Below are 25,284 nucleotides of genomic sequence, written 5' to 3' on the forward strand. Positions count from 1 at the left end.
GCGATTATATGTTTTGGCCTGCATGAATTGCACATCACTTTCCACTTACAATATTTCCTCTGAATTTTTTTTTATACAGTTACACTCAAATATGGGGTAGAGGGGCAAGAAATGAAAATCTACCAAGGGGGAAGAATCACAACCTATAAGACCCTATACAATCACCTCACCTGCCTCCCATCCTCCACTGTTACCTCTCTGTGGTCATCTCCTACTAATTCCCCCCATAGTTTTGATTTTAATTCTGCCTCTTTGCTGCTATCTGAATACCCGGGGCATGCTTCCACCTCAGGGCCTTTGTGTTTAATATTGCCCACATCTAAAATGTGCCATTCAGCCCATATCTCTATGGTTAACTCCTTCACTTTTTTCAGGTCTTTAATCAAATGCAATTTTCTCAATGAGAACATCCCTTGGTATCTTATCTAAAATTAATGTCTCTACATCATACCACCCTGATTTTCTTTTTCTCTTTGGCCTATCTGTATATTACATAGGATATTGTCAATGTCCCACTGAACGCTTTAAATTTAACAAAGAGCAGAGATTTTTGTTTCTTTTGCTGCTGCTTTATTCTTAATATAAAGAACAGTGCCTAGCCAATAGTGCCTATACATAATCAATATTTTTGTTCAAATTTAAGTAAAAAATGTGATTAAACCTTTTAGCTTATTACAGTCAGGACTACAATAACATATTCAGAATTATCATGTGTAATTATATGTTGATACTTACCATGGTGAGATTGTCTATTATATGCCAAGCTTTTTATTAGGCTTTATGATATATTAGCTCATTTTGTTTCATGAAAACCCTATGAAATAAACACTGTCATCCCATTTTACAAATGAGTAAACAAGCAGTCAGAATGAGTGTGCTTAAGGTCACAAAGGAATAGAACTCTACTTTAGCTGTCAGAATGTGGTGGATATTTTTAATTTGTTTTTTTTTATGAAGAAATTCTCATAAAATACCTATGATATAAACCTAAGAATGGCATCATTTGCATTCATGAAGAAGTGATGCAGAAGAATTTTAGATACCTGCAAAACTTTCAAGTCATCAAAATATTACAAACACCAATTCACATTCAACATCTTTTGCACAGAAAAGGAATTGTCCGCAATCCTAACCATCCTAAAATCACACGAAAACTTAAAAAATATTGATGGTCTGCTCCCTCCTCAGGAAATTCTGATTCATGCTCCCCATGTAATTCTGTTGTGCAGCCAGTGTTGAAAACCTCTCTTGTTAAAGGATTGACATTGTCGCTGAGTTTTCTATGTATGTGGGGAAGGATTTGTTGATATTATTTTTTAGAAATAAGAAGGATGTCTCCTGGTGGGTGTGGACAAGGTTGGATACAATTGTCTGTTTCATTGACAAAAAGAAAACCATTAGGTAACTATTAGTTCATTAAAATATAAGCAGTATTTTCATACAAACACCTTTCTCATCAGTCATCCATGGATATATCTTTTCCCTTTTGTTTTCTGATATTGGTAAAAATGAACAGACAAAGTTATTGGAGAACAGAGAAATTATGTCAGCTACTCTCTAATACCCCTTTTGTGTTCTCATATCATTATGTTTGGCAGAAGGGCAGAAGCCCAGAAGCCAGATTGTTTTACTGGGATTATTTCTGTATACTTTCACACAACCAATTCTGGTATTGTATGTCAAAGAAGTATAACTTAATTCTGGGGAATTTTTCTAAGCATGTTTTTGTTATTGAATTGATGGAGTACTGGGTTTAGCATATGCTAACCTTCAACTAATAATGGAGTCACATAGGGTTTCTATGGCAATACTTAGAAAGGTTTCATTTCCCCTTAGAATGGCCCAAACCATGAAAGGATGGTATTTCTTCCAATTTTTCCATGAATTAATCATGATTGTTGTTCACTGGTATTTGTTTCACCTGGAACGAGCAGTTCATTTTTCAGCCCTTGTCTCAATTATGCTAAAATACAATGAAGTATCAACTGTAGTACCTAATTCTCTGTTTTTCTCCCAGTGGCAGCTTCACAAAGTTGAGTTTCTTTAACTTTAGTCTTATCTTTCTTCAAACATTAAAATATTCATGCTCCTGGTGGTGAAGGATGGCCCCTCTTTTTTTTTTTTTGCAGTCCAGCTCATGAATTCATTCAATAGCTAAGCTTCGTAACCAGGAAGGTGTTGACTTCCATTTCAGATAAATTATTGTGAGCAAAGAATACAAAAGATTTATTACAAATCATATGAATGATACAGCACCTATATGATATACAGCTTGTACAGTTAAAAAAAATTTTCCCTGCCTCAGCTAATGCAATGTATACGCTACTCAGTGATTCTAAGGATGCAAAATGTCTGCAGATTTGTCCCCAAAGAGATTTACTATTGGGATTCAGTTCTAGAATAAATGAAGGGGGGAGGTTAATTCCTGTTTCCTATTATTTATGAACTAGCCTTGGTTTATCATTCAAGCTTTGCTGACTTTGCCAAAGTGCAAACAACTCACACTTTGTGCTTTTGCATGTGTGTGTGTGAAGCACTTAAAACATTCCTAGTTTGCAGTACTCAAAAACAAACTACTATTGTCATCATTTTTTTTCATATCACTATAATCCTTATTAACTTGAAGAATTAAATTGAATGGACATCAAGTCTGATTTTTTACCAAAATCACAATATTTGGCAAACCTCAGAGGTAGTTTTCACTACAAGCACCTGCTTTATAAAATACTTTTCCCAAACCTATCCTATAGAGAGTAATACCACAGATAAATAAGGCTCTTTAATTCTTTATATGCAAGGTACTTTCAAATATAAAATCTTTTCCCCACATAATTCTGAATCTCTTGGCCTTCTTGGAAAAAGCAGCAACTAATCTATAAGACTTTCAAATTTATAAGTTCTTTTTTACCTTTTTATGTCTCTTAAAATAAATTATTATATATGCAGCTAAAAGACTGAAATTATGCTACCCTACCTATAGACATTATTGTCTATGTTCATAACTCAAGTTGAAATACTTGAGGTTTGTTTTTTTGTTTTTGTTTTTAACAAAGAGGAAGCATTGTGTTTCTTATTATTAACACCATAAAAGTGTATTTTAAAATGCTCTCATTTTTATGGGTTGAGCTATTTTTTCAAGGTTTCTACAGAATATATTTTAAAGCATATATAAAATTTGCCGAAAACTCTAGTATGAAATAAATATTATATTATTCAATTAAAATTGAATCCCCCCCATTTAATTTCAGCCATTCATAGACAATTCCTACACCATCATGGCCTTTACTTTTGGAATGGTGCCTCAGGAAAATAGTTATCACCAGCCAAGCAGAATTGTTCCGAACTCTTTAGTTCTTCTGTTTCTCTGATAACACCTGATAATCTTTCTGGATCCTGGGAAGAAAAAGTAAATATTACAATAAACATACACCACTTAGAAATTCTCCACTTTTCCCTGAGGTAAGGATTCATGGGTTCCCACATGAACCTCAGACCTTCAAGTGTTTCCTAGTTTCAGAAATATTTTGTTCTAACAAAGAGCCCAGGCTCCTGGATATCAAAAGTTAAGAAGACAGTTTCCTACAGACAACTCCTCATTGATCCAGCACACAGTGAAATCTTCCCTTAGATCAGTGATTTACAAACTTGAGCTTGTATTAGAATTACCTGAAAGCTTGATGAAACACAGGTTGCTGAGCTGTACTTCAGAGTTTCTATTTCAGTAAGTATGAGGAAGGCATTGAGAATTTACATTTCTAATAAGGTCCAGGGTAGCTAATGCAGTTGATCCAGAGTCTTCATTTGAGATGCCCCTTCCCAAGATGAAAAAAGGAAAATGATTTCCTTGGTGAGGCAGATGCCATACAACAAGGATAAAAGTGAGTGCCTCAATATATTATACTGCCAAATTGTTTTGTAAGAATATTGGGAAATATGCACAGGATTTAAAGCCAAAGTATGATTTAAACCCTGGCAGGGACATACACTTGGACAACTAGCTTGGAGAATTTCAATTTTCTTATTTCTTTAATGTGAATAATGCCATCTTCCTATCAGAGTTGTTGTGAGTATTCAGTGAGTATATCAGTAAGCACCTGGTATAGAGTAGGCATTCAACCAATGTCAGCTACCAACCTCACTTTGACAGGTCTTTCCAAGATTTTCATGACAAATGAAAACAGCACAGGATTGGAGTACAGGAAGTTAGCTCAAATGTCTGCTCTATTACTGGCTGGCAAATTCAGTATGAATTTAACCTCTAAGCCTTAAATTCCTCATCTACAAAATGGTCCTTATGAGGATTAAATTATGAGACAGGTTTGGAAAAGAAGCCAGAGACATGCCTTGACCATTCTGGACACACTGCCAACAATGAGCTCTTCTCTTACCCTCATCAGTAATAGAAAATTAATTTGTGAAAATGTTTTCCATAGATAGAGTGGAAATGAAATCTGCTCTGGACTTGTAGGCATGATACTTGTGGAATAACTTGATGTTAGGAGATGTTCTTCCCTGCTCTGAAGTAGATTTATGACAAGTTGAGAAGAAAATACACAATTTCATTCAAACCCTGTTCCACTTGCCCTGCTAATTCCCAGATGCTGACTAAATGAAAGTCTGTCTCCAAAGAAGAGAAATAAGTAAAGACTTGTCAACTTCAGAAATTAATATTAATGTTATTTGTTTGGAAAATTTGGACTAGGTTATTAGAAAAGAATGAAGAGTTTGGATTACCTCAAACAGGGACTGATCTAAAGGATTTTATAGAATTTATAGGATTTTAAGAGAGGGTTTTAAGAATTACCTTCTTTGGGGCAAACATAGTCTGATCATTTTAATCCTCATTTTAGACAGAAGGAGCATATACCAAGTAATCTCGATTTTCATGATCATTTAGGGAAACAAAATACAGAAAACTTTTACAAAAGAGACTATCACTCATAAATTTACCCAGAATTTTTTTTCTATTCTTATTATTCTATAGAATTGACATCTAACTATATCTATAATTTTGTGATCTGGTTCTTTTCACTTAATATTGTAGTTTAAGGATTTCTTTTTTTTTTTTTTTTTTTTTTTTTTAAAGATTTATTTATTTATTTAATTTCCCCCCTCCCCTGGTTGTCTGTTCTTGGTGTCTATTTGCTGCGTCTTGTTTCTCTGTCCGCTTCTGTTGTCGTCAGCGGCACGGGAAGTGTGGGCGGCGCCATTCCTGGGCAGGCTGCTCTTTCTTTTCACGCTGGGCGGCTCTCCTCACGGGCGCACTCCTTGCGCGTGGGGCTTCCCCACGCGGGGGACACCCTTGCGTGGCACGGCACTCCTTGCGCGCATCAGCACTGCGCATGGCCAGCTCCACACGGGTCAGGGAGGCCCCGGGGTTTGAACCGCGGACCTCCCATGTGGTAGACGGACGCCCTAACCACTGGGCCAAAGTCCGTTTCCCAAGGATTTCTTTATATCACTAGAAGTCTAAACCTCCTTCAATGGCTGCTAAATACTTATAGATATGCAGTTTTGTTTTTCTACATATAGTGACCTGCTTTTTCTACCACTTGCTAATAATCATATTTTTCATTGATATGTGGTACCACCTTTAATTCGAAGTGATTTTCCATTTATATGAGTGTGTCTGGGTTTGGATTTTCTATGTGCTACATTGGTCTATCTATTGTTGAGTCTATTCGTAGAATTTTTCCATGATCTTATGATAGTTTGTTAAAGGTATTAATATGGTTGAGCAAGCCCCTTTTGCCTTAATCTTCTTTTAAGGTACGTAGAATAACTGTGGGCTTTATGCCTCAAAAAGAATTTACAGTAAGTCTATTTAGATTCTTAGCAATTGTAATATTGATTTCAGTTGCACTGAATCTGTGGGCTAAATTGATGGAGAACTTTTTAATATTTTAATATTTCTTCTCCTATTCAGATACTTTTCTTTCTCCTCTACTCTCCTCCCATCTGAGGTACGTTGCTGTATCTCCTGATGCCTTTCTGCCTCTCTTTCTGTCTCTCTCTCTCTTTCTAACAGTTGTAGGTTTACAGAAAAATCATGCAGAAAATACAGAGTTCCTATATAACATCTTCCCCTCATTACACATGGTTTTCCTTGTTAGTAACATTTTCCATTAGTGGTACCTTTGTTACAGTTGATAAAACAATATTATTATAATTATATTATTAACTAAGTCTATAGTTTACATTAGATTTCACTCTTTGTGATGTAGATGTCTTCTATCTTTAATTAGAATTTTAAAGTATATTTCATAGTTTTTCTGCAATCTTGGTTAATATAGTACATAAATATCTGATAGTTTTTCTGTTGTTATAATTAATACCTAGTTTTTTTTATTACATTTTTAGTTGGTATTACATTTGGTTCTATTACATTTTAGTTGGTAGCTTATAGGTATGCTATTTAATTTCTAGGTGGACCTTTTTTAAAAGAAATTTATTGTAACATAATAATGTAAAATATCATTTTTATCTAGGATGTTAGAAAAAAAATGAAGTTCTCAAGTCAGTGATAGTAATTACATTCACAATATCATCACCACCATCCACTACCAAAAATTTTTCACCATCACAAACAGAAACTTTTATCCGTTAAGCAATAACTCCTTATTCCCCCACCCTCTCCAGGTCCTGGTAACCTATAATCCACTTTCTGTCTCTGATAATTTACTTATTCTATGTAACTAATATAAATGAAATTCTACAATAATGAATTGTCTGGCTTATTTTACTCAATGTGATGTTTCCAAGGTTCATTCATGTTGTGGTGTATATCAGAACTTGATTCATTTTTATGGCTGAATAATATTCCATTGTATGTTGTGGCAGTTTGATATTGTTTATGAATTCCAAAAATAGATATTAGATTATGATTGTGAACTGATCTTTTCCTCTGGGCGTATTAGATTATATTGGATTTAGAGGTTTCACTTTTAGTTGATTTAGTAATGATTAAAGCTTTGATTGGGCCATGTCAATAGGATGTTTAATCCCTGCCCCCTTGGTGGGCGGGGACTCACAGAGAACTGCACTGCAGAGAAGGGAGGTTGGAATTTTGAACTGGAGCCCTAAGAAGTAAACACACAGGAGAAGAGCACAGAGAAACAGATACATGAAGCAACAAAGGCTCTATTAGACTTGACAAAGGTCCTGGGAAGAGAGACAAGACATTCATCTGACAGTTTGCAACTGCAGAGACCAGAGCCCTGAGCAGCTGAGCCCGGAGAGAAATAAGCCCAGGAGAGGGATGAGACTTATCCCAGGCTACACCTGATATTGAAAGAAGCTGGGACCACAGAGCCTTCAGAGAAACCCAGGAAGCCTGAACCCTTGCAGATGTTAGCAGCCATCTTGCTCCAACACCTGGCAACAGTCTTTGATGAGGAAAGTAACTTATGGTTTATGGCCTGGTAAGCTTCTACCCCAAATAAATACCCTTTATAAAAGCCAACAGATTTCTGGTATTTTGCATCAGCACCCCTTTGGCTGACTAATGCATATGTATACGCTACACTTTCTTTATTCATTCATCTGTTCTTTTTTAAAAATAATATATATTTTTTAATTTTTTAAAAGATACTTAGATTATATAAATGTTACACAGGAAATATAGGGATTCCCATGTGCCCCACTCCCCATACCTCCCACACCCTCCCATATAAACAACATCTTTTATTAGTGTGGCACATTCATTGCAATTGATAAACACATCCTGTGGCATTGCCACTGAGCATGGACCACTGTTCACACTGTAGCTTATACTCTCTCCCACACAACCCTGCATGTTATTGGAAGATGTAAAGTGGCCTATATCTGTTGTTGCATTGTTGTTCAGGATGATTCCCCAAGTGCTGAAAGAGACCCCATATTACACCTGTTTTGCCCTCTCCCTCCAGTGGCCTCCATTGGCCACTGCCCCCACATCAATGTTGTAATTTCTTCCATTAGTAGAATCACAATAAATCTATAGTAGAATACCAGTAAGTGCACTCTACTCCACAGTTCATTCCCCAATCCTGAGGACTCTGGGATGATGATGTCCTCTCCACCTCCAATTGAGAGGGAACTTTGATCCCATACAGCTGATGGATAGGACTCTCTTGCCTGCAGTTGTAGGCTCTCTCATTTCCTTCGAATTGTGGTTCTCAGTCCTCACTTCCTTGTTAATTGTCCTGGGTGAGTCCAATGAACTGGAGAGTAGGTGTTGCAACTCCACTGAGGCTCTAGGCCCAGCTGGCACATGGACAGGCCAGAGATTCCAGTCGCCTGGACATATACTTACAAACCCTAGCACCAAGTGTAAGTTCAAATAGAAGGGACAGATGAGCCATATGTAGGGAAACCATAACTGAGTCCAACTCTGTCACTCTCAGGAGTACAAAATCCAAAGTAGAGCCCACTAGCAAGGCACCAAACTCTGGAGCTATCTGTCCTAACCATAGGACATGGGTGTCTCCAGAGCCTAAGGAACCCCACTATTTGGGGCAGAACTTTGGCAGTCTATGAGAATTTATGCTGAGATGTGCATAAGTGTTACCTCTAATGAACTCCTGACTCACTTTGAAGTCTCTTATCCATATAAACTCATTTGTCTTTACCTTTTCCTCCTTTTATTTGAAGTCTTTTCCCAGTTGCCTTGCTAGTTCATGCTTGGTAGTAATTCCTCGGTGCCAGGGAAGCTCATCCTTGAGAGTCATGTCCCATGCTGGGGTGAAGGTAATGCATTTATATGCTGAGTTTGGCTTAGAGACCGAACACATTTGAGCAACAAAGAGGCTCTCAGGAGGCAATTCTTAGGCTGTTTACATCTTTTGGATATTCTGAATAATGCTGCTATGAACATTGGTGTGCAAATATCTGTTCAAGTCTCTGTTTTCAGTTATTCTGAATATGTACCTAGAAGTGGGGTTGCTGTGTAAAATGGTAATTCTGTGTTTAACTTTTTGAGGAACCATTTCACATTTCCACCAACAATGTACAAGGGTTCCTCTTTCTCCATGTCCTCACCAACACTTGTTAATTCCCTTTTTTTCTTTGAGTGGTATCTCATTATGGTTTTATATAGGATGATCTTTTATCCAAACATCTTTCTGAATCCTCTTAAAGTCCTTAAAGTTTGAGTCTTGACTTTTTCCCCCTAGGAAATAATTATGTGAATAAGGAGAGTTTAGCTCATGGCTTCTAATGCTTTCACTTTTTTTTATTTCTTTCCTTATGCCAGTGACCAGGACTTCTGTTATGCAGATGCAGTAATAGGGAACATCCTTCTCTTTCCCCCTATATGAAAGGGAATTCATCTAAGGTTTCCCTATTAATTATATTTACTCTAGGTTTTTGTTATACAAGATTTACTAACATAAGAAAATGTTGCATTATGACTAGGCCCCAAATCTTACTTTTAAAAAAAATTGACTTGGAAATTAATACAAATTCTGAGATACATTGATATGGTTCCTGATGTTGAATCAATTTTTACATGCAACCCTGTGAAAAATTTCTCACTGTATACTTTTTCAATATGCTGCTGAATAATAAGCTTCTTAAAATTATTTTGGAATTTTTGCTCATTAGTGAAATCAACAAATTTATTTCTTCTTAAACTATCATTTTATAGTTATTGAAAACAAGGCTATACTTAAACTAATAAAATTAGAAGAGCCACTTTTACTATTTTTGTTACTTGAAACATCATTAATAAAATAGGAATTAACTTTTCATTGAAAATTTGTTGAACTCAACTTATAAAATTATTTACATCGAAAATTTCATTTAAGGGAAGATTTTTTTAAAACTAAAATTTGTATCAGTAAAGAAACTCATTTTTTTCTATCAAAATGCCTCATCTTATTGTACTTATTTTCACACTTTATCCTTTTCTGAGGATCAGTCTTTAGTTGAATACTTAGATCTCTTATTTTATTTTAAACTTTTCCCTAATAAACCTGTTTAATGCTATACAATTGTCTGAGGTATATTTTGCTGCGTTACACAGATTTGGACATTTTAAAAACATTTTTAACTTTCCTATATGATTTTAATATTTACTTCAATAATCATTTAGTAATATGCTGTTTACATACATTGGAAATTCATATTTTGCTATTCATTTATTTTTATTTCTATTTATTGAGCCTTATTTATGCTTATTTTTTGAAAATTTTCATGGTTAGTTGAATGGAAAATGTGTTTTCTATTGAATATTGAGATTTCTTTATAATTAAGAACGTAAGTCTATTAATTATGTCATTTTGGACTTCAGTATCTCTTTTCTTTTTCTGACCATTTGAGCTTTATGTTTTAGAAATTAATGCAATTCAGTTTTGCAACATTTGTGCAAAAGTGCAACATTTTGATTTGTCACTTTTTTCAGTTAGTTGTACCTTCATACCTTTTGATGCAGTATTGCTAGCTGCATATATATTTATGATATAAAGAGCTTCTTTATATATTTTTCTTATGTATGATGTTTTAGCCCTTGTGACACACCTTTTAGCCTTATTTTTAATTTAGAAGTTACTAAGATTGCTATTCATTTTCTTTTGGTTCATATTTTTCTCTTAAGTATTTTTCTATCATCATATTTTTAGGTTTCTGTGTGTTTTTGCTTTAACAGTTTCTATTACAAATGATAATCTGTGGAAGCTTTTTTTCTTTTTATTAGTCACCTAATCTGAAAGTCATTGTATTTTATTTCATTACTGTGTTAGTCTGCCAAAGGGGGGCCAATGCAATGTACCAAAAATCTGTTGACTTTTATAAAAGGTATTTATTTAGTATAAAAGCTTAGAGTTACAAGATGATGAGAAGTCCAACTCAAGGCACCACAAGAGGCGCTTTCTCACCAAAGTCAGTTGCCACATATAGCAATAAGATGGCTGCCAATCTCTGACTGGTCTCTGTCTTCCCCTCTGGGTTCACCCTTCCCATTGAGTCCAGTGGGCACAGCCTCTTAAGGCTTTGTGCTTAAGTGATCCTGTAGTCCTTTCCCTCATGGCATAGGGTATGTTTCTTTCAGTCTCCAGTATCAGTCTCAGTTGTTCTGATATCTTCCAAATCTCAGTTGTAAGTTATCAGGCAAAATGGTTCATCTCTCCATGGGACCTCAACTGCTTGAGCCTTCTCCTTTGTCACATGGCAGGATAAAATGACATAGATCTCTCTTCCTGTGTGTCTGCCTATGTCAGTCTGTTTATATTATACCCAGTATGGCAGTGAGGAGTAATTCTGAATCATTCCTTACTGATGTGGTCGAATCAAAAGCCTTCAGAGCAACCTTAACCAGTAATCTAATCAAAGGGTCCTCGAATGAATTTTATTTAATCAAAGGGTATCACACCCAAAGGAATAAATTAGTTTACAAACACAATCTTTCTTTTTTGGGGTGTCATAAAATAATCTCCATCTTCCACAGTCAGTTATTCTTTTTTTATTTATGTTAGAATTTAATTCTGTCTTCTATATTAATTCCATTTACTGGATGAATTGTTTCTACTTTCCTTTGTTCTTTATATTGAATGCCTAGAGTTTACTCTTCCTAGTTTATAAGGCAGAGATTCTATTTTATTCTTCAGGTAAGTATAGCTGTATGGATATTTATCAATTTCCACATCTTTCTCTTTACACAGAAGTACTTTAGACAAATTTAGTGAGAAACCTAAATACATAGAGCTGTAAATGTGTTTATGAATAGGAAAAATCAATACTGGAAATATGTCAGTTCTCTGTAAATGATCTTTAGATTTTTATGCTATTCAATTATATATTAAGTCAATGTGAAATTTTATACATGGATTCTACAATTGTATTACTGAATAAGGTCTAGGAATATCCAAGGCACTTTTAAAGAAGTAGGGCCATTATTCTTGAGTACACATTAGAAAATATTTAACTTTATTAATAATTGAGGAGATAGAAATGAAAACCACTGTGGAATAAACTTAATTAGCAAAAATTTAAAAGTATACATTGCCAAGTTTTGTCAAGGATTGGGAACAAAGTTAATTCTCCTGTAGTGCTGTGGGGCCCAAAGCTGATTTAAAAAAATCAGTTTTCTTATATAATAAATTTGAGCATACACGTACTCTAGGTCCTTGCAATAGAAGATGTACTTGTCTGTAGTGGCAAAATTGCAAAAAACTTTACTACCTTGTAACAATCAATTGTATGGATAGATTGTGGTAGATCATACAATAGACTATTATTTATCAAGGAAAAGAATACAGAGCAGTTGTATGCTTTAATTAAGATGTATACATCTCAAAACCATAAAGTTGAATGAAAACAGCAAGTTAAAAAAATAAATAGTTTGATTAAATTTATATAAATTCTTAAAAATAATTTGAATAGGGAATTTGGCCCAGTGAATACAGTGTCCATCTACCACATGGGAGGTCCGCAGTTCAAACCCCGGGCCTCCTTGACCAGTGTGCAGCTGGCCCATGCGCAGTGCTGATGCACGCAAGGAGTGCCGTGCCATGCAGGGGTGCCCCCGCGTAGGGGAGCCCCATGCACAAGGAGTGCACCCCGTAAGGAGAGCTGCCAGTGCAAAAGAAGTTCAGCCTGTCCAAGAATGGCGCCGCATACACGGAGGGTTGACGCAGCAAGATGACGCAACAAAAAGAAACACAGATTCCCGCGCTGGTGACAACAACAGAAGCAGACAAAAGAAACACACAGCAAATGGACCCAGAGAACAGACAATGGGGGGAGAGGGGGGAAGAGGAGAGAAATAAATAAAATAAATCTTAAAAAAAAAGATTTATAAAAAAATTAAATAACATTCCGTTTATGTATACATTCATAATTGAAAATATTAAAAATATGATATATGAATAAATCAGAATTCAGAAGAATGGTTACCTTATGATGACTGCATGGGGGAATATCAACAGGGAAGGGAACCCAGGAACTACTAAGACTTCCTAAGTTGTTTGGTAGGTACATGGGTGGGTCATTTTATTACTCTTCTTTAAACTTTGCATATACTTTATTAAGTGTCTTTAATGTTTTTGGACTATTTGATTTTAAGAGTATTTAAAACATAGAAAATAATTTATAATTTGTATATGCCAATGTGCTTGAGCTTTCTTGCACTAAAAAATTAATTTTAAATTGTGTTTCCAACATCCAAACAATACTTTTTTTGGGCTATAATAAGAAAGATGGTTATATGATCACATCTGTGTTTCCTCATTCACCTCCCAATAAATATCCTGCTCATCCTGATGGATTATCTGCACCTCCTTTCTTGTGGAAACTGGAAAAATCAGTTTATTTCCTTTGAATAAGCAGTTCATCATCTTCATTGATTTTCTTTCTGTGGTAAAATATTCTTTGATTTCTTATGTCACTTTGCTTTTCTCTTTAGGCTATCCATCTCGTCTCATGCCTCATAACATCTGGAGGCTCCTGTTCTCCCATTGCTTTTCTGACTATGGGTAGATTTCCTTTTAAAACTGCTGAGGCATTTTTTTACTCATCACTCCAACCGTGTGTGTGTTTTCTACTCTATCAATACCTGCCATAATTTGATGTAGTCGAAACTCTCTTTCTTTCTTGTTCCCGTCTGTCATGGCAGGCAACATGCACAAAAAAATGTATGCAATAAGCAATTTTCTTGCTGGATTGCTGTGGGCAGTGACTGGGACTTTTATAGTAAGTATTTATGTTGTTAGTGCCAAGAAGATTTAAGAGAACATTATTCTGAGAACTCCAGGTCTTGCATTGCACTTCTATTTCAGAGGGAATTATTGGACAGTACCATGGAAAAGTTAAAGATGAAAAGATCACCTCGGGTTGAGTAATCACCATGATTGCTAAAATTCCTTATAATTAAGATATTAAAACTTTATTATGTACCAGCCCCTGTGCTGTGTTCATTCTCTCATTTTATCAATCTCAAAGTCATAATCTGAAAATGATAGGCAAAAAATAAACTTAAGGTGAATTTGAAAAAAAAAAAAACAAGAATTATTATTAAAGGGAGAAGGAAAATATCAGAATGAGAGGAATACTGAAGAGAGAAAGAAAAAAAGGTTGTGAAAAGAGAGAAAAGAGTCACTTTTGGTATTATGTTACTGAAACTTATGAAACTTTATCGTGTAAATAAAATTTTGGAAGAAGACAGTAGAATCAATATTTCAATTTATCATTCTCTTTCAAGGTAACTCACTTATATATGCTTTAGTTTTTTATCTGCTCAATTAAAATTAGGAACTTAATTTTATGTACTAAAACTAGTACATAAGAAAATTGGGGCACTAACTTTTCAATTGGCCACTCAGATCAAGAAGCCTAGAAGGAAATAGTGATGCAAATGTTGTCATTGTTTGCCTTTTTAAATAAAATATCTTTATTTTTAATTTTCATAAAAAATGAGGAAGTGAATGAAATGTAAAGAACATGTAAATCTCCTAAAATCATAACATGAAAAACATAATAATATACGTAAAATGACTTCTTTCTGTAGATTCAATATATGACAATGACATTCATGTTTTCTAAATAAGTATTATATATATACATACTCACATATCATGTAGCTGTGTAATACCTGCTGTATAAGAACATGGATATAATAGAACTTTTCATTGTTTAAATGAAACTGCCATATATCTGCAGTTACTCATAATTTTCCATACATATGCCTACAAGAAGCATTGCTAGTATCAAAGTGCACACAGTTGGAATGGCCCACTAGAAATTTAGAGTCATTTTTAATTTCCATTATTATTTTCTGAAGAGCTGTGTTTTGACATACTTGATAATGCAAGGTCTTATTAATATATTAATCTTGGCAACTTGTTAAAAAAATGGTATCCATTTTGTATTTCATTGAATTTATTTAAATAATAGGGAACTTTAATGTTTGTCTCAAATGAAGTTCTTGGGTAAGCAGATCAGAAACATAGATTTCCATACAGGAAGTTTATTGGGCAATGCCTTTAGAAACATAAATTAAGAGAGTGGGCAAGTCCGGGCAGAAGGAGAAGTTGGACTGTGATGCAGTTGAAAGATGCAGTCCTAACAGGATTCCCAGAAGCTTAGGGGTTGGAATGGCCTTTCCAGGATGTCTTGAATTGAGATATGAATACTCACTCAAAACGTCTGTGTAATCCCTTTTACACAGTTTATGTTTTCACCAAGGAAATGGTCCCAAGTCCCTCGGGAAAGGAATGAGGCACTTGAAAAAATGTTAAAGGGTTGTTTTCTCATGTGGACTGTACTCTCCTTCAGTCAAAGGGTTCAGGCTCAGATTCAGAAACTGTGCAAGGATGGTATTTTAACTGGGTTTTGTGACTAGCCCTCCTGATTGCCTCTCCTTGATTTTAAAAATTTTTTATTACAATAAAAATATATTGAGCATTACTGTATTGGCTAACCATCTATGTCACCCCTTATGACCCATGGTCTCCTAACTACCTCATTAAGCCTCTGTATAGGCTTCCCTGAGTAGCATTCTGAACTTGCTGTTCATTAGGATATTGGGACCCTTCTTGCTTCTAGGAGATATATAACACCACCTGGTCTCTGCGTTTTCTGAATTCTATCATCCTCATTCTTATCAGTGAGACAAAAGTAGTATTTTAGACTTATTTTCTTTATGAGTTTTGCCAAATTTGGTAAATTGAATTACGTACCCCAAAGGAAAAGTTCTTCACCTTTATCCCATTCCTGTGGGTGTGAACCCCATTGTAAATAGGACCTTTTGGATACATTATTTTTAGTTAAGTTGTGGCCAACTGAATCAGGACAGGACTCAGTCCTACTACTGGAGGCCATATAAAGGAAAGCCACATGGAAGAGTGAGAAGCTAAAAGTCAGCTGGAACCCAGAGAGGAGAGAGAGGACAGAACCAAGTGACAGAAAAGCTGAGAAACCACCAAGATGGCCAGCCCACCAGAAGGCTACCCACCCAGGCAGAAATGAGCCTTCCAGTCCCTGGAATCATGAGACAATAATTGCTATTGCTTATGCCAACCAACTGTGTGATATTTGTCATAGCAGCTGGGAAGCTATTACTAGACTAAGATAAATTCTTTAATCTATAAGCCATAGATTTCTCTTTAGTACGTAAAGAATAAAATGAATCATTTTGTTTCAACCTTATTCTGTTTTTTTCCAGGATGAAATGAATAAATTAAAATGTGGGAATACATTTCCTAAAGCTATAGTTCACAGCAGTTATAATATAGCATTTTTATTCCTCAATACAAAACTTGCCATCTTTATGTCGTGGTGATAATGCTGCCAAATTTCCTTAAAATGTAAGAAATTCACTATGTCTTCTACCCAACTGAATTTTTGCAAGAATTAACTGTTATAAACTTCCTTTCAAAACAAAATGTGATTTTCCTATTAGCCATAGTTATAGTGTCTAAATCCTCAAACACTGTGTGTTGAGATAACAAAATATGAGATGGAATCAAGGAACAAGCTAAGATGTAACATTTTGGTAGATGGAATAGTTTGATCGTAGGAGCATTTCTGTAACCTGAGGCTGAGATGGCTGCTTTTATTAGCTATGGAATCATACTGAGAGATGAACATGCTAGACTGATGAAGACAGAAAGAGAATGCAAATGACAAATATCAGAAGTGAAAAGAGGGACATTATTACTGATCCCAGAGAAATAAAAATGACTATAAGATAATTCTATGAACAACTGAAGGCCAACAAATTATATGACCTTGATGAAATTCCTAGGGACAACAAACTATCTACACTGATTCAAGAAGAAATGGAAGCTCTCAACAAAACAATAACTAGTAAAAACATTGAATTAGTAATCAGAACTTCCCAACAAAGAAAAGCCCAGGACCAAATGGCTTTACAGGAGAATTTTACCAAACCTTCCAAGAAGAATTAACACGAATTCTGTTCAAACACTTCCAAAAGATTGAATAGGAAACATGCAGTAATTCATCCTACAAGGCCAACATCACCTTCATGCAAAAGCCAGATGAAGATACCATAGGATAATAAAATTATAGATCAATTCCTCTTATGTATTAATATATAGATGCAAACATCCTCAACAAAATCCTACCAAAATGAATCTAATAGCACATTAACAGAATTAAACACAATGATCAAGTGGGATTTATCCCAAGTATGCAATGGTGGGTCAACAGAAGAAAATTAATTTAATAAGACACATTAAAAGAATGAAGGGAGTAAAGAGTGCATGATCATCTCAGTTGATGCAGAAGTATTTGACAAAATCCAAAAAACATTTAGGAAACTAGGGTTAGAAGGAAACTTCCTTGATATGATAAAGGGCAAATATGAAAAACTCACAGCAAACATTATAATTACTGGTGAAACACTGAAAGTTTTCCCTCTAGGACCAGGAATAAGAAAAGGAAAAGAAAAAGAAAGTAAGAAGTAAACTTTTCTCTATTTACAGATGGTACAATCCTATACAGAAAAAATCCTGAAAAATTCACAGCAAATCTGCTTGAGCTAATAAATGAATTCAGCAAAGTGGTGGGGTATAAGAGCAACACCACTAAATTATTAGTGTTTCTATACATTAGTAATGAACAATTGGAAAAAGAAATCCAGAAAAACATTCCATTGAAAATAGCAACTAAAAGAATCAAATATCTAGGAATAAATCAAACAAAAGATGTAAAGGACTTATATATATATATCCATATATATACAGAAAACTATAAAACGTTACTAAAAGAAATCAAAGAAAATCTAAATAAATGGAAAAACATTCTGTCTTCATGGATCCTACAGCACAAACTGTGAACCCTAAGATAAAACATGAACCGTAGTTAATAGTACAGTTATAAAAATGTGTTTTCATACCTTGTAACAATGTACTGCACTAATTTTAGGTGTTAGGGTGGTATATGGGAACTGTATATTATGCATGATATTTCTGTGAACCCACAACTTTCCTAATAAAATTTTTTTAAATAAGTGCTATTTTATACCTACAGATTTTATACTGAAGACTGACTGGTGAAGTTCATATATGATTGTTGTCCTCACTTGGTGTTAGTGGCTTTAAAAATGGTAAAAAGCCATCAGAAAATAATATGGCAGTATTAACGGTAGTCATGAAAGGTAATAATCCCTTACACCCAGGGATTCTGATCTTAAATAAACAAAAAAAGTTAGCAGATTTTAACAGATTCTTAACATATGTTTATATATATATATATATACACACATAAGTATACACACATATAAATGCATATTGAGTGAGAGAGAAAAAGACAAAGGGAGAGGGAGAGGGAAATAGATGCAGAAAAGAATTGTTTAAATAGCTGTATCTGTAATAAAAACTTTGGAATAGTCTATATAGCCATGGCTGACTATGGCTAAATGAATTAAAAAAAAAAAACAGGTACATGAACAGTATGGAATACTCTACAGCTTTTAATATCAAAATTAGATACTTTCACTTCCAAACAAGATGGTAGTATAGGACTAGATTTACACTCCAGGTTAAAAAAAAAATTCTTCTGCCTTAAGGTCACGAAGGGAAATGCTATAGTAATTCCTTCAGAGAGAAGAAAAAATGGAAACATCAAGTGGATTTAAGGATCTACACAAGGAAAGAAGTGTTGTGGTAGCTATATTGGGAAATATATGACTATTTCTTATTTAAATACTTTAAAGAAATAATTGACTTTTTAAATATAAAGAAATAACTGAATAATGTGGATTTATAATTTGTAAATGTAAAAATAATGACAACTGCATCTATGTCAAGAGCCTGAGAAATGGAAGTGTAAGTTTCTTACACCAGATGTGAAATGGCATACCGTTGCCTAATTATAGATTGTGTCAAGTAAAAGATGTATATATCATAAGCCTGACAACCATAACTAAAAATGTAAGTGATAAAAAGCAGAATTATGACTAATTAGGTAGCAAAGGAAATAAGATGGAATCATAAAAATAATAAATAAATAAGAAGACAGAATAAGAGAAAAAAAGGAAGAAAGAACAGATGGGAGAAATACAAAATATACAGGAATATGATAGAAATAACCCTAGCCATATCAATAATCACATTAGGTGCAAAAGGAAAATTAAAAGTCAGAGATTGTGAAAGTGGATGAAAAAGACTCAATTATTTGCTCCCTTACAGGAAAGCTCTTTTTAAAAAAACCTTAAATGGACTAAAAGTAAAATGATGGAAAAATATAAGTGATGTTAATACTACTCAAATAACAAAATCTGGAATGCTATCCAAAACAGATTTTGGAATAAAGAATAGTACCAGAGATAAATAAGACCATATAATAAAGGCAAATAGCTTAATTCATCAAGAGGTTATAACAACCATAAACATTTATACACCTAATTAAAGTTTCAAAATATATGATATAAAAACATAAAATTTCAAGAACAACTATACATAGTAACAATTTGGATGGAAATTTCAAAAACCTACTCTCAACAATTGTTGAAAGAAAGTCAGTAAGAATATAGACTATTTGAAGAACACTGTCAACTAACATGACCTAATTGACATTCATAGAATATTCCAGCCAACTATAGAAGAATACATATTCTTTTCAAGAGCACAGGGAACATTTGCCAAGATGAAACTCATTTGGGGACATAAAACAAGTCTCAATAAATTCAAAAGACTTCAAGTCACAGATGATATATTCTTTGACCACATTAAAAGATTAATAGAACAATCACAGGAAAATCTCCCAAAATATCTGGAAACAAAATAGTACAGTTGTAAATAACACAGGTCATTGAAGGAGGCACTGAAGTGCCTGCATATTATAAGCAAGAAATTTATAAAGAACACCTGTGTATCTGTGTCACTCAGCATCCTGCACTCAGCACTGAGAGAAATCCACCCACAACCCCAAATTTTCTATTACAGTTGACAATGCTTTAGACACATTTGGAATGATGCTCCCTTGCTCTTGCTCCATGTCCTCAAAATAAAAAACAAACAGTATTAATTTTGTAGTTAGTGCTTCTTCCAGTGTTGGAGAAGAAAATTTCTTTGAGATGCACCAGTCTTTCAGATTGCATAACAAAGTTTTATTTCCCTGTGTTGTTCTGTATCCATTTTAATGCTTCCTTTCTTATTCCTATTCCTGGTTCTCAAGGTACTCATAAATTAGTACAATATTTACAATAGTTGGACTGGAAGGCTAAGGGACAATTTGCAATATTAGAAAAGTTTATATTATTCTTTAGTTTTTGCATTTGTGGTTATAGAAGAAATGTACAAAGCAAAATGCTAATCCTCTACATTGGACATTAGATGCTGCTATTTTGAATATCTGTATTTTCATGAAAATATTGAAAGTTTATTTACACTTTAAATTAAAAATAGCTTTATCTGCATAATTTGATTCAAAATTTCAATATATTAACAATAATTTACATTTTGACTTTTAATTTTAATAGTGCATATTGTAGAACAAAAGTAGCTTTTGAAATTATTTTTAGCTTTAATTTATATTTTTATTAAGTACATTTAAAATGTGTGCCATTTGAATACAACTGAATATTATTATTTTTTAATTATTGAGGTCATTGTAATGAGTAGAAGTTGAGATCATGCTGGAAACAGAATGTGAGGAAGTCAAGCTCAGAAAATAAAGAAACTGAAAAGATCTTGGAAAATTTTCAAAGAGGTGGTCTGTATACTTTTTAAAAAATTATAATAAATGAAAGTATGCACACTTGAAGAGTAAAGATCACAAGCAATTACTGGACTTGAAATAAAAAAGAGTAAATGAAAGACAATATGTAATCCAACAAAGCTAGGTAAATACTGATAAAAGGACATTAGCATGGCCTTCTTAAAAGAATAATAGTGTGTCTAATATTTCATCAAATGTGTTACGCATTCATGACACTAATAGTAAAGCATTTTTAAAAAATAAGAAATTTCTAAATATAACACAAATACTTTAGAATTTGACACATCAAAGTAATAAAATAATCACTATCATGGTTCAGCAAATCAAACTTGTTCATTTGGTAGGTATTAAGAGGAGAAAATAAATTATACATAAAATAACCTACATAATCCCTACTTCAACTAGAATGTACTAAAGCCAAATGTCTTTCAATTATAGTGTATAATGTACTGGGGACAGAAATTGTTTTGAAAAAATATTTCTTATCCTTACAATTAAATACATAGAAAATAAAGTCAAATTAATGAGTGTTTCATTAGCTTGCAACTGTTTTTATCAACCCAGGTTTTGACTAATGAGTGGAACTGAAAAATTTGTTTTCAATTTTAAGCATTGAATCTGAAACATTGTTGAAGATAAATCTTTGAAAATACAGAGCTAAAAGTTTTGTAAAGGAAACACTATATGCTGGGTAAATCCTGGACACACCTAGCAGCCATCTCCCTGCCCTCATCTACCCCTACCTCCAAAAGGCTTGACCTTAGCTTACACCCAGGAACCAGGGAAAAGCAGCTTATGTTCTTATCAGGGCAGGAATTCGCTGCAGCTGGGCCCCCCCTCCTGGCTTGTATAAATACTCACTCTCTGGCAGCACAGATTTCTCTCCTGTCAGAGGCAAAGTAGGCCATGAGGAGCTGCCTCTGGCTCTGCCCTGGTAGTTGGCTTTCTTGGGAAACAGTCACCATGGGATCTCTTTCCTTGCTCTTTTGGACCCATTGTGCTGAGTAAGTAATAAAGTGGTCATTTAATGAAAGTTTCTGTTGTGACTAAGCCTGGTTCCCAGAATGCACGATATAGTCGCTTATTCCACAGTGTATAAGACAAAGCTTTGGTCAAAAATCTATGGGAATTTTATGCCCTATATAAAGCATTCTTTGAACTTGTTAACAGGAGATATCATGGCCTCAATTTTGCAGAAAATTGCATTTTTTGGGAACATCTGAATGATTATATTCAGTAATTTCTGGATCTTTCCAAAGACGAAGCATTTTGATGAAACATATCAAATTTGACCTTACAGCTATTTTTATTTATTTTTTGAAGATTTATTTTTTAATTTAATTTAATTTAATTTATGCCCCCCAGGACTTGCATACTGTCTGCTTTCTGTATCCATTCACCGTGCATTCTTCTGTGTCTGCTTGTCTCCCTTTGTAGCATCATCTTGCTGTGCCAGCTCTCCATGGGCGTGGGCCGTCAGCTTTCCATTGGGTGTGGGCCAGCCTGCCTTCACAAGGAGGTCCTGGGATGCAAACAGGGCCTCCCATATGATAGATGGGAGCCTAATCGACTGAGCCACAGCTGCTCCCCATTACAGCTACTTTTAGACACACTATGAAAATATCAAGTAACTACTGCCAAAGCAATTAGATTTTCATTAGACATTTTAGAAAATACACTAGAAGAATTAAGGCAAACAACAGTATAGTCTCAAAAAAGAGAGGAGTGCATCATGTTCTTTAGCAGAAAAATGCAATTTTGAATTTGCACTGTCCACATTTACTTGGCATGAACTGTTGCTTGCAGTTTATATTGTTAGTAACACCTACAACAATGACAAAAAAAATCAAATTTTACTATTTCATTTTGTAAAGAATTAAATGCACATACAAAGTTTAGAGAAACTTCTTAATTCAAAAGAAATTTCATATGAAATATAAAATATGTTAAAATCATATAAGGATATTACAACAAGGAAACAATATGTATAATCAACAGGTAAAATATTAAAAACTATTTTATAATAAATTTTTATTTTCTGTTCATTATAGATCAAAGGTATAGTTTTGATTGAGAACTTTAAGCAATATACTGCTAATTTCAGTTTTCTTTATTTCTATATTTCAATTTCTCAGAATTGAAATATGGGAAAGAGAAAAAATTCAGTAACACTATATTCATATACTAAATGCTTCTTCAAGAGACAGTATAGGGAAGCGGACTTGGCCCAATGGTTAGGGGGTCCATCTACCACGTGGGAGGTCCACAGTTCAAACCCTGGGCCTCCTTGACCCATGTGGAGCTGGCCCATGTGCAGTGCTGATGCACACAAGGAGTGCCGTGCCATGCAGGGGTGTCCCCCGCGTAGGGGAGACTCACTCGCAAGGAGTGTGCCCCGTAAGGAGAGCTGCCCAGCGGGAAAGAAAATGCAGCCTGCCTAAGAATGGCACCGCCTACACGGAGAGCTGACACAACAAGATGACGCACCAAAAAGAAACACAGATTCCCGTGCCGCTGACAACAACAGAAGCGGACACAGAAGAAGATGCAGCAAATAGACACAGAGAACAGACAACCTGGCAGGGCCGGGGAGGGGGGGGCAGGAAGGGGAGAGAAATAAATAAATCTTTAAAAAAAATAATAATAAAAATTTAAAAAAGAAAGTACAAATCACAATATCATTGATAGTTATTTTATATTCAGAAAATAAAACATTTTATAGTGTATTATGCAATAATTAATCATTTATCATAAGTGGTCTTGCAATAATGTCTTAACATTGCACGTAAAAATCTTAATCTATTCTGAATCTAAGCATTGCTCTAAATTTTTAAAATCCACTGTGGTTAAAATATTTACAATTTGATGTTTTGGAATTGAATTCACTTATTTCACTGACATTGCTTTAAATGAATATTTATGTTTCTGATAGGCACATAATATATACCTTTAGAATTTCCAGACCTTGCTCAAATTTAGAAACTTTAGGTTCTATATTAGTTCTTGCTGGTTACTATACTAGAAATTGGAGATGCAAAACTAAAATACACATTTCCAGGTGTCAAAAGAACTTACATTTTCATGTGGTTGCTGTTTGGAATTGCTTACTTGGCTCCTATGCAATCTTCATTGAACTTATAATAATTAACTATTGGAAATGAAATCATGAAAATGAAACCATTTTAATAAAAAGGTGATAATTGTATAAATGCAATGCATTATTGTTATTAAGTCATTGATTTGAATCATTAATTGTTATCTTTGCAATTATTCCCTGAATGAAAATTTCAGAAAAAAATTTGGTTAAGAGTCCAAGGTTTTTGGACAAATAACTTTTTGTAACTCTCAGTTGCTCAGTGGAGATTAGAACATAGAATTTCTTAGATTAGGGTATCTCTTAGAGTAGACAGAAATTAGAAATGATTTATCTCTGTATTTAAAATATAATCTAAGTTGAAAGAATCTGCAACCTGCAGAAAGAAAGACCCTAGCTTTTTCAAATAAATCCAATGTGTTCAAAGAATATTGTCCTTTTTCTTCTTTGTTAACCCTCTGCCATTCTTTTACACTTACGTCTCCACTACCTCTCACCTTACCTAGTTCTAATCACATAAGGTCATAATTCTGCTAACTTGCCTTAAGATGTTCCTTTAGAATGCTGTATTTGCTTGGATATAGATTTGCTCTTGTATTTAAGACTTTGAGGTATTAAGTTTTAGGGAAACTGAGATATCCATCCCATACTGTGTAATATTTTATTTTATTCTAGGCATCTCTATAATCTATACTCCCACATGAGCAAAGAGTGCTCAATTTTTAATAACTTCCCCAGGGCTTTGATTTTTACTATAATGCTTTCAAAGACTGAAGTATCATTTAGGAATGAGAAAATGTTATAGTTTTACCAGTCAGTATAAACCTATCATCATGTTCTTTTGTTAGTCTTCTGTACTCTGATTACCATATTTAAACACAAGCAAACTTTTAAAACTATACACATGGGAAGATATCTAAACCTGGTTTTCCTCATTTATTGAATTAAAGGATAATGGTAGTATTTAAATTATAGTTTTATGGGGGAAGATTAAATGAAATTCCAGTCCCTGTAATGTAGGAGAGTCCTTGGCTCAGAGTAAGTACCAAGTACATTTTAGTTGTTGTTAGACAGTGACCCCAAGCAAAGCTAATGATCTACATTGTTGATTAGGTTGGCTATTTGGAGGGTGATCACCAATTATTATGTCAGATTACCTTACAACCAAATCAGTTTGGTCATTATGCTGAATTATGCCAATAAAGCAGCTGGTTGAAATTAAAATCAAACAAATAACATCATTAATAGATTGCTCTGTAATTAGCTGTTATTATGAAAGAAAAATAATCTAGCCATTATCTGTCAATGTGTTTGACCTACATATAAAGCCATTTTACAAGGTAAGTGAATGCCATATACCAGTAAAACAATTGATGTTAAAATATTATAGTTACTCAATTATTTCTGATATTGGCTTTTTGTAGTTGTTTACCATTTTAATATTGACTTTCTTATCTTTTCAACAATCTTATTTTTGCTTTATCTTATTCTTCTGGTGGATGATTTTCCATCTGTCCTATTTCTGTGCCAAC

Source organism: Dasypus novemcinctus, chromosome 8, assembly GCF_030445035.2.
Source record: "Dasypus novemcinctus isolate mDasNov1 chromosome 8, mDasNov1.1.hap2, whole genome shotgun sequence".
NCBI lineage: Eukaryota > Metazoa > Chordata > Mammalia > Cingulata > Dasypodidae > Dasypus > Dasypus novemcinctus.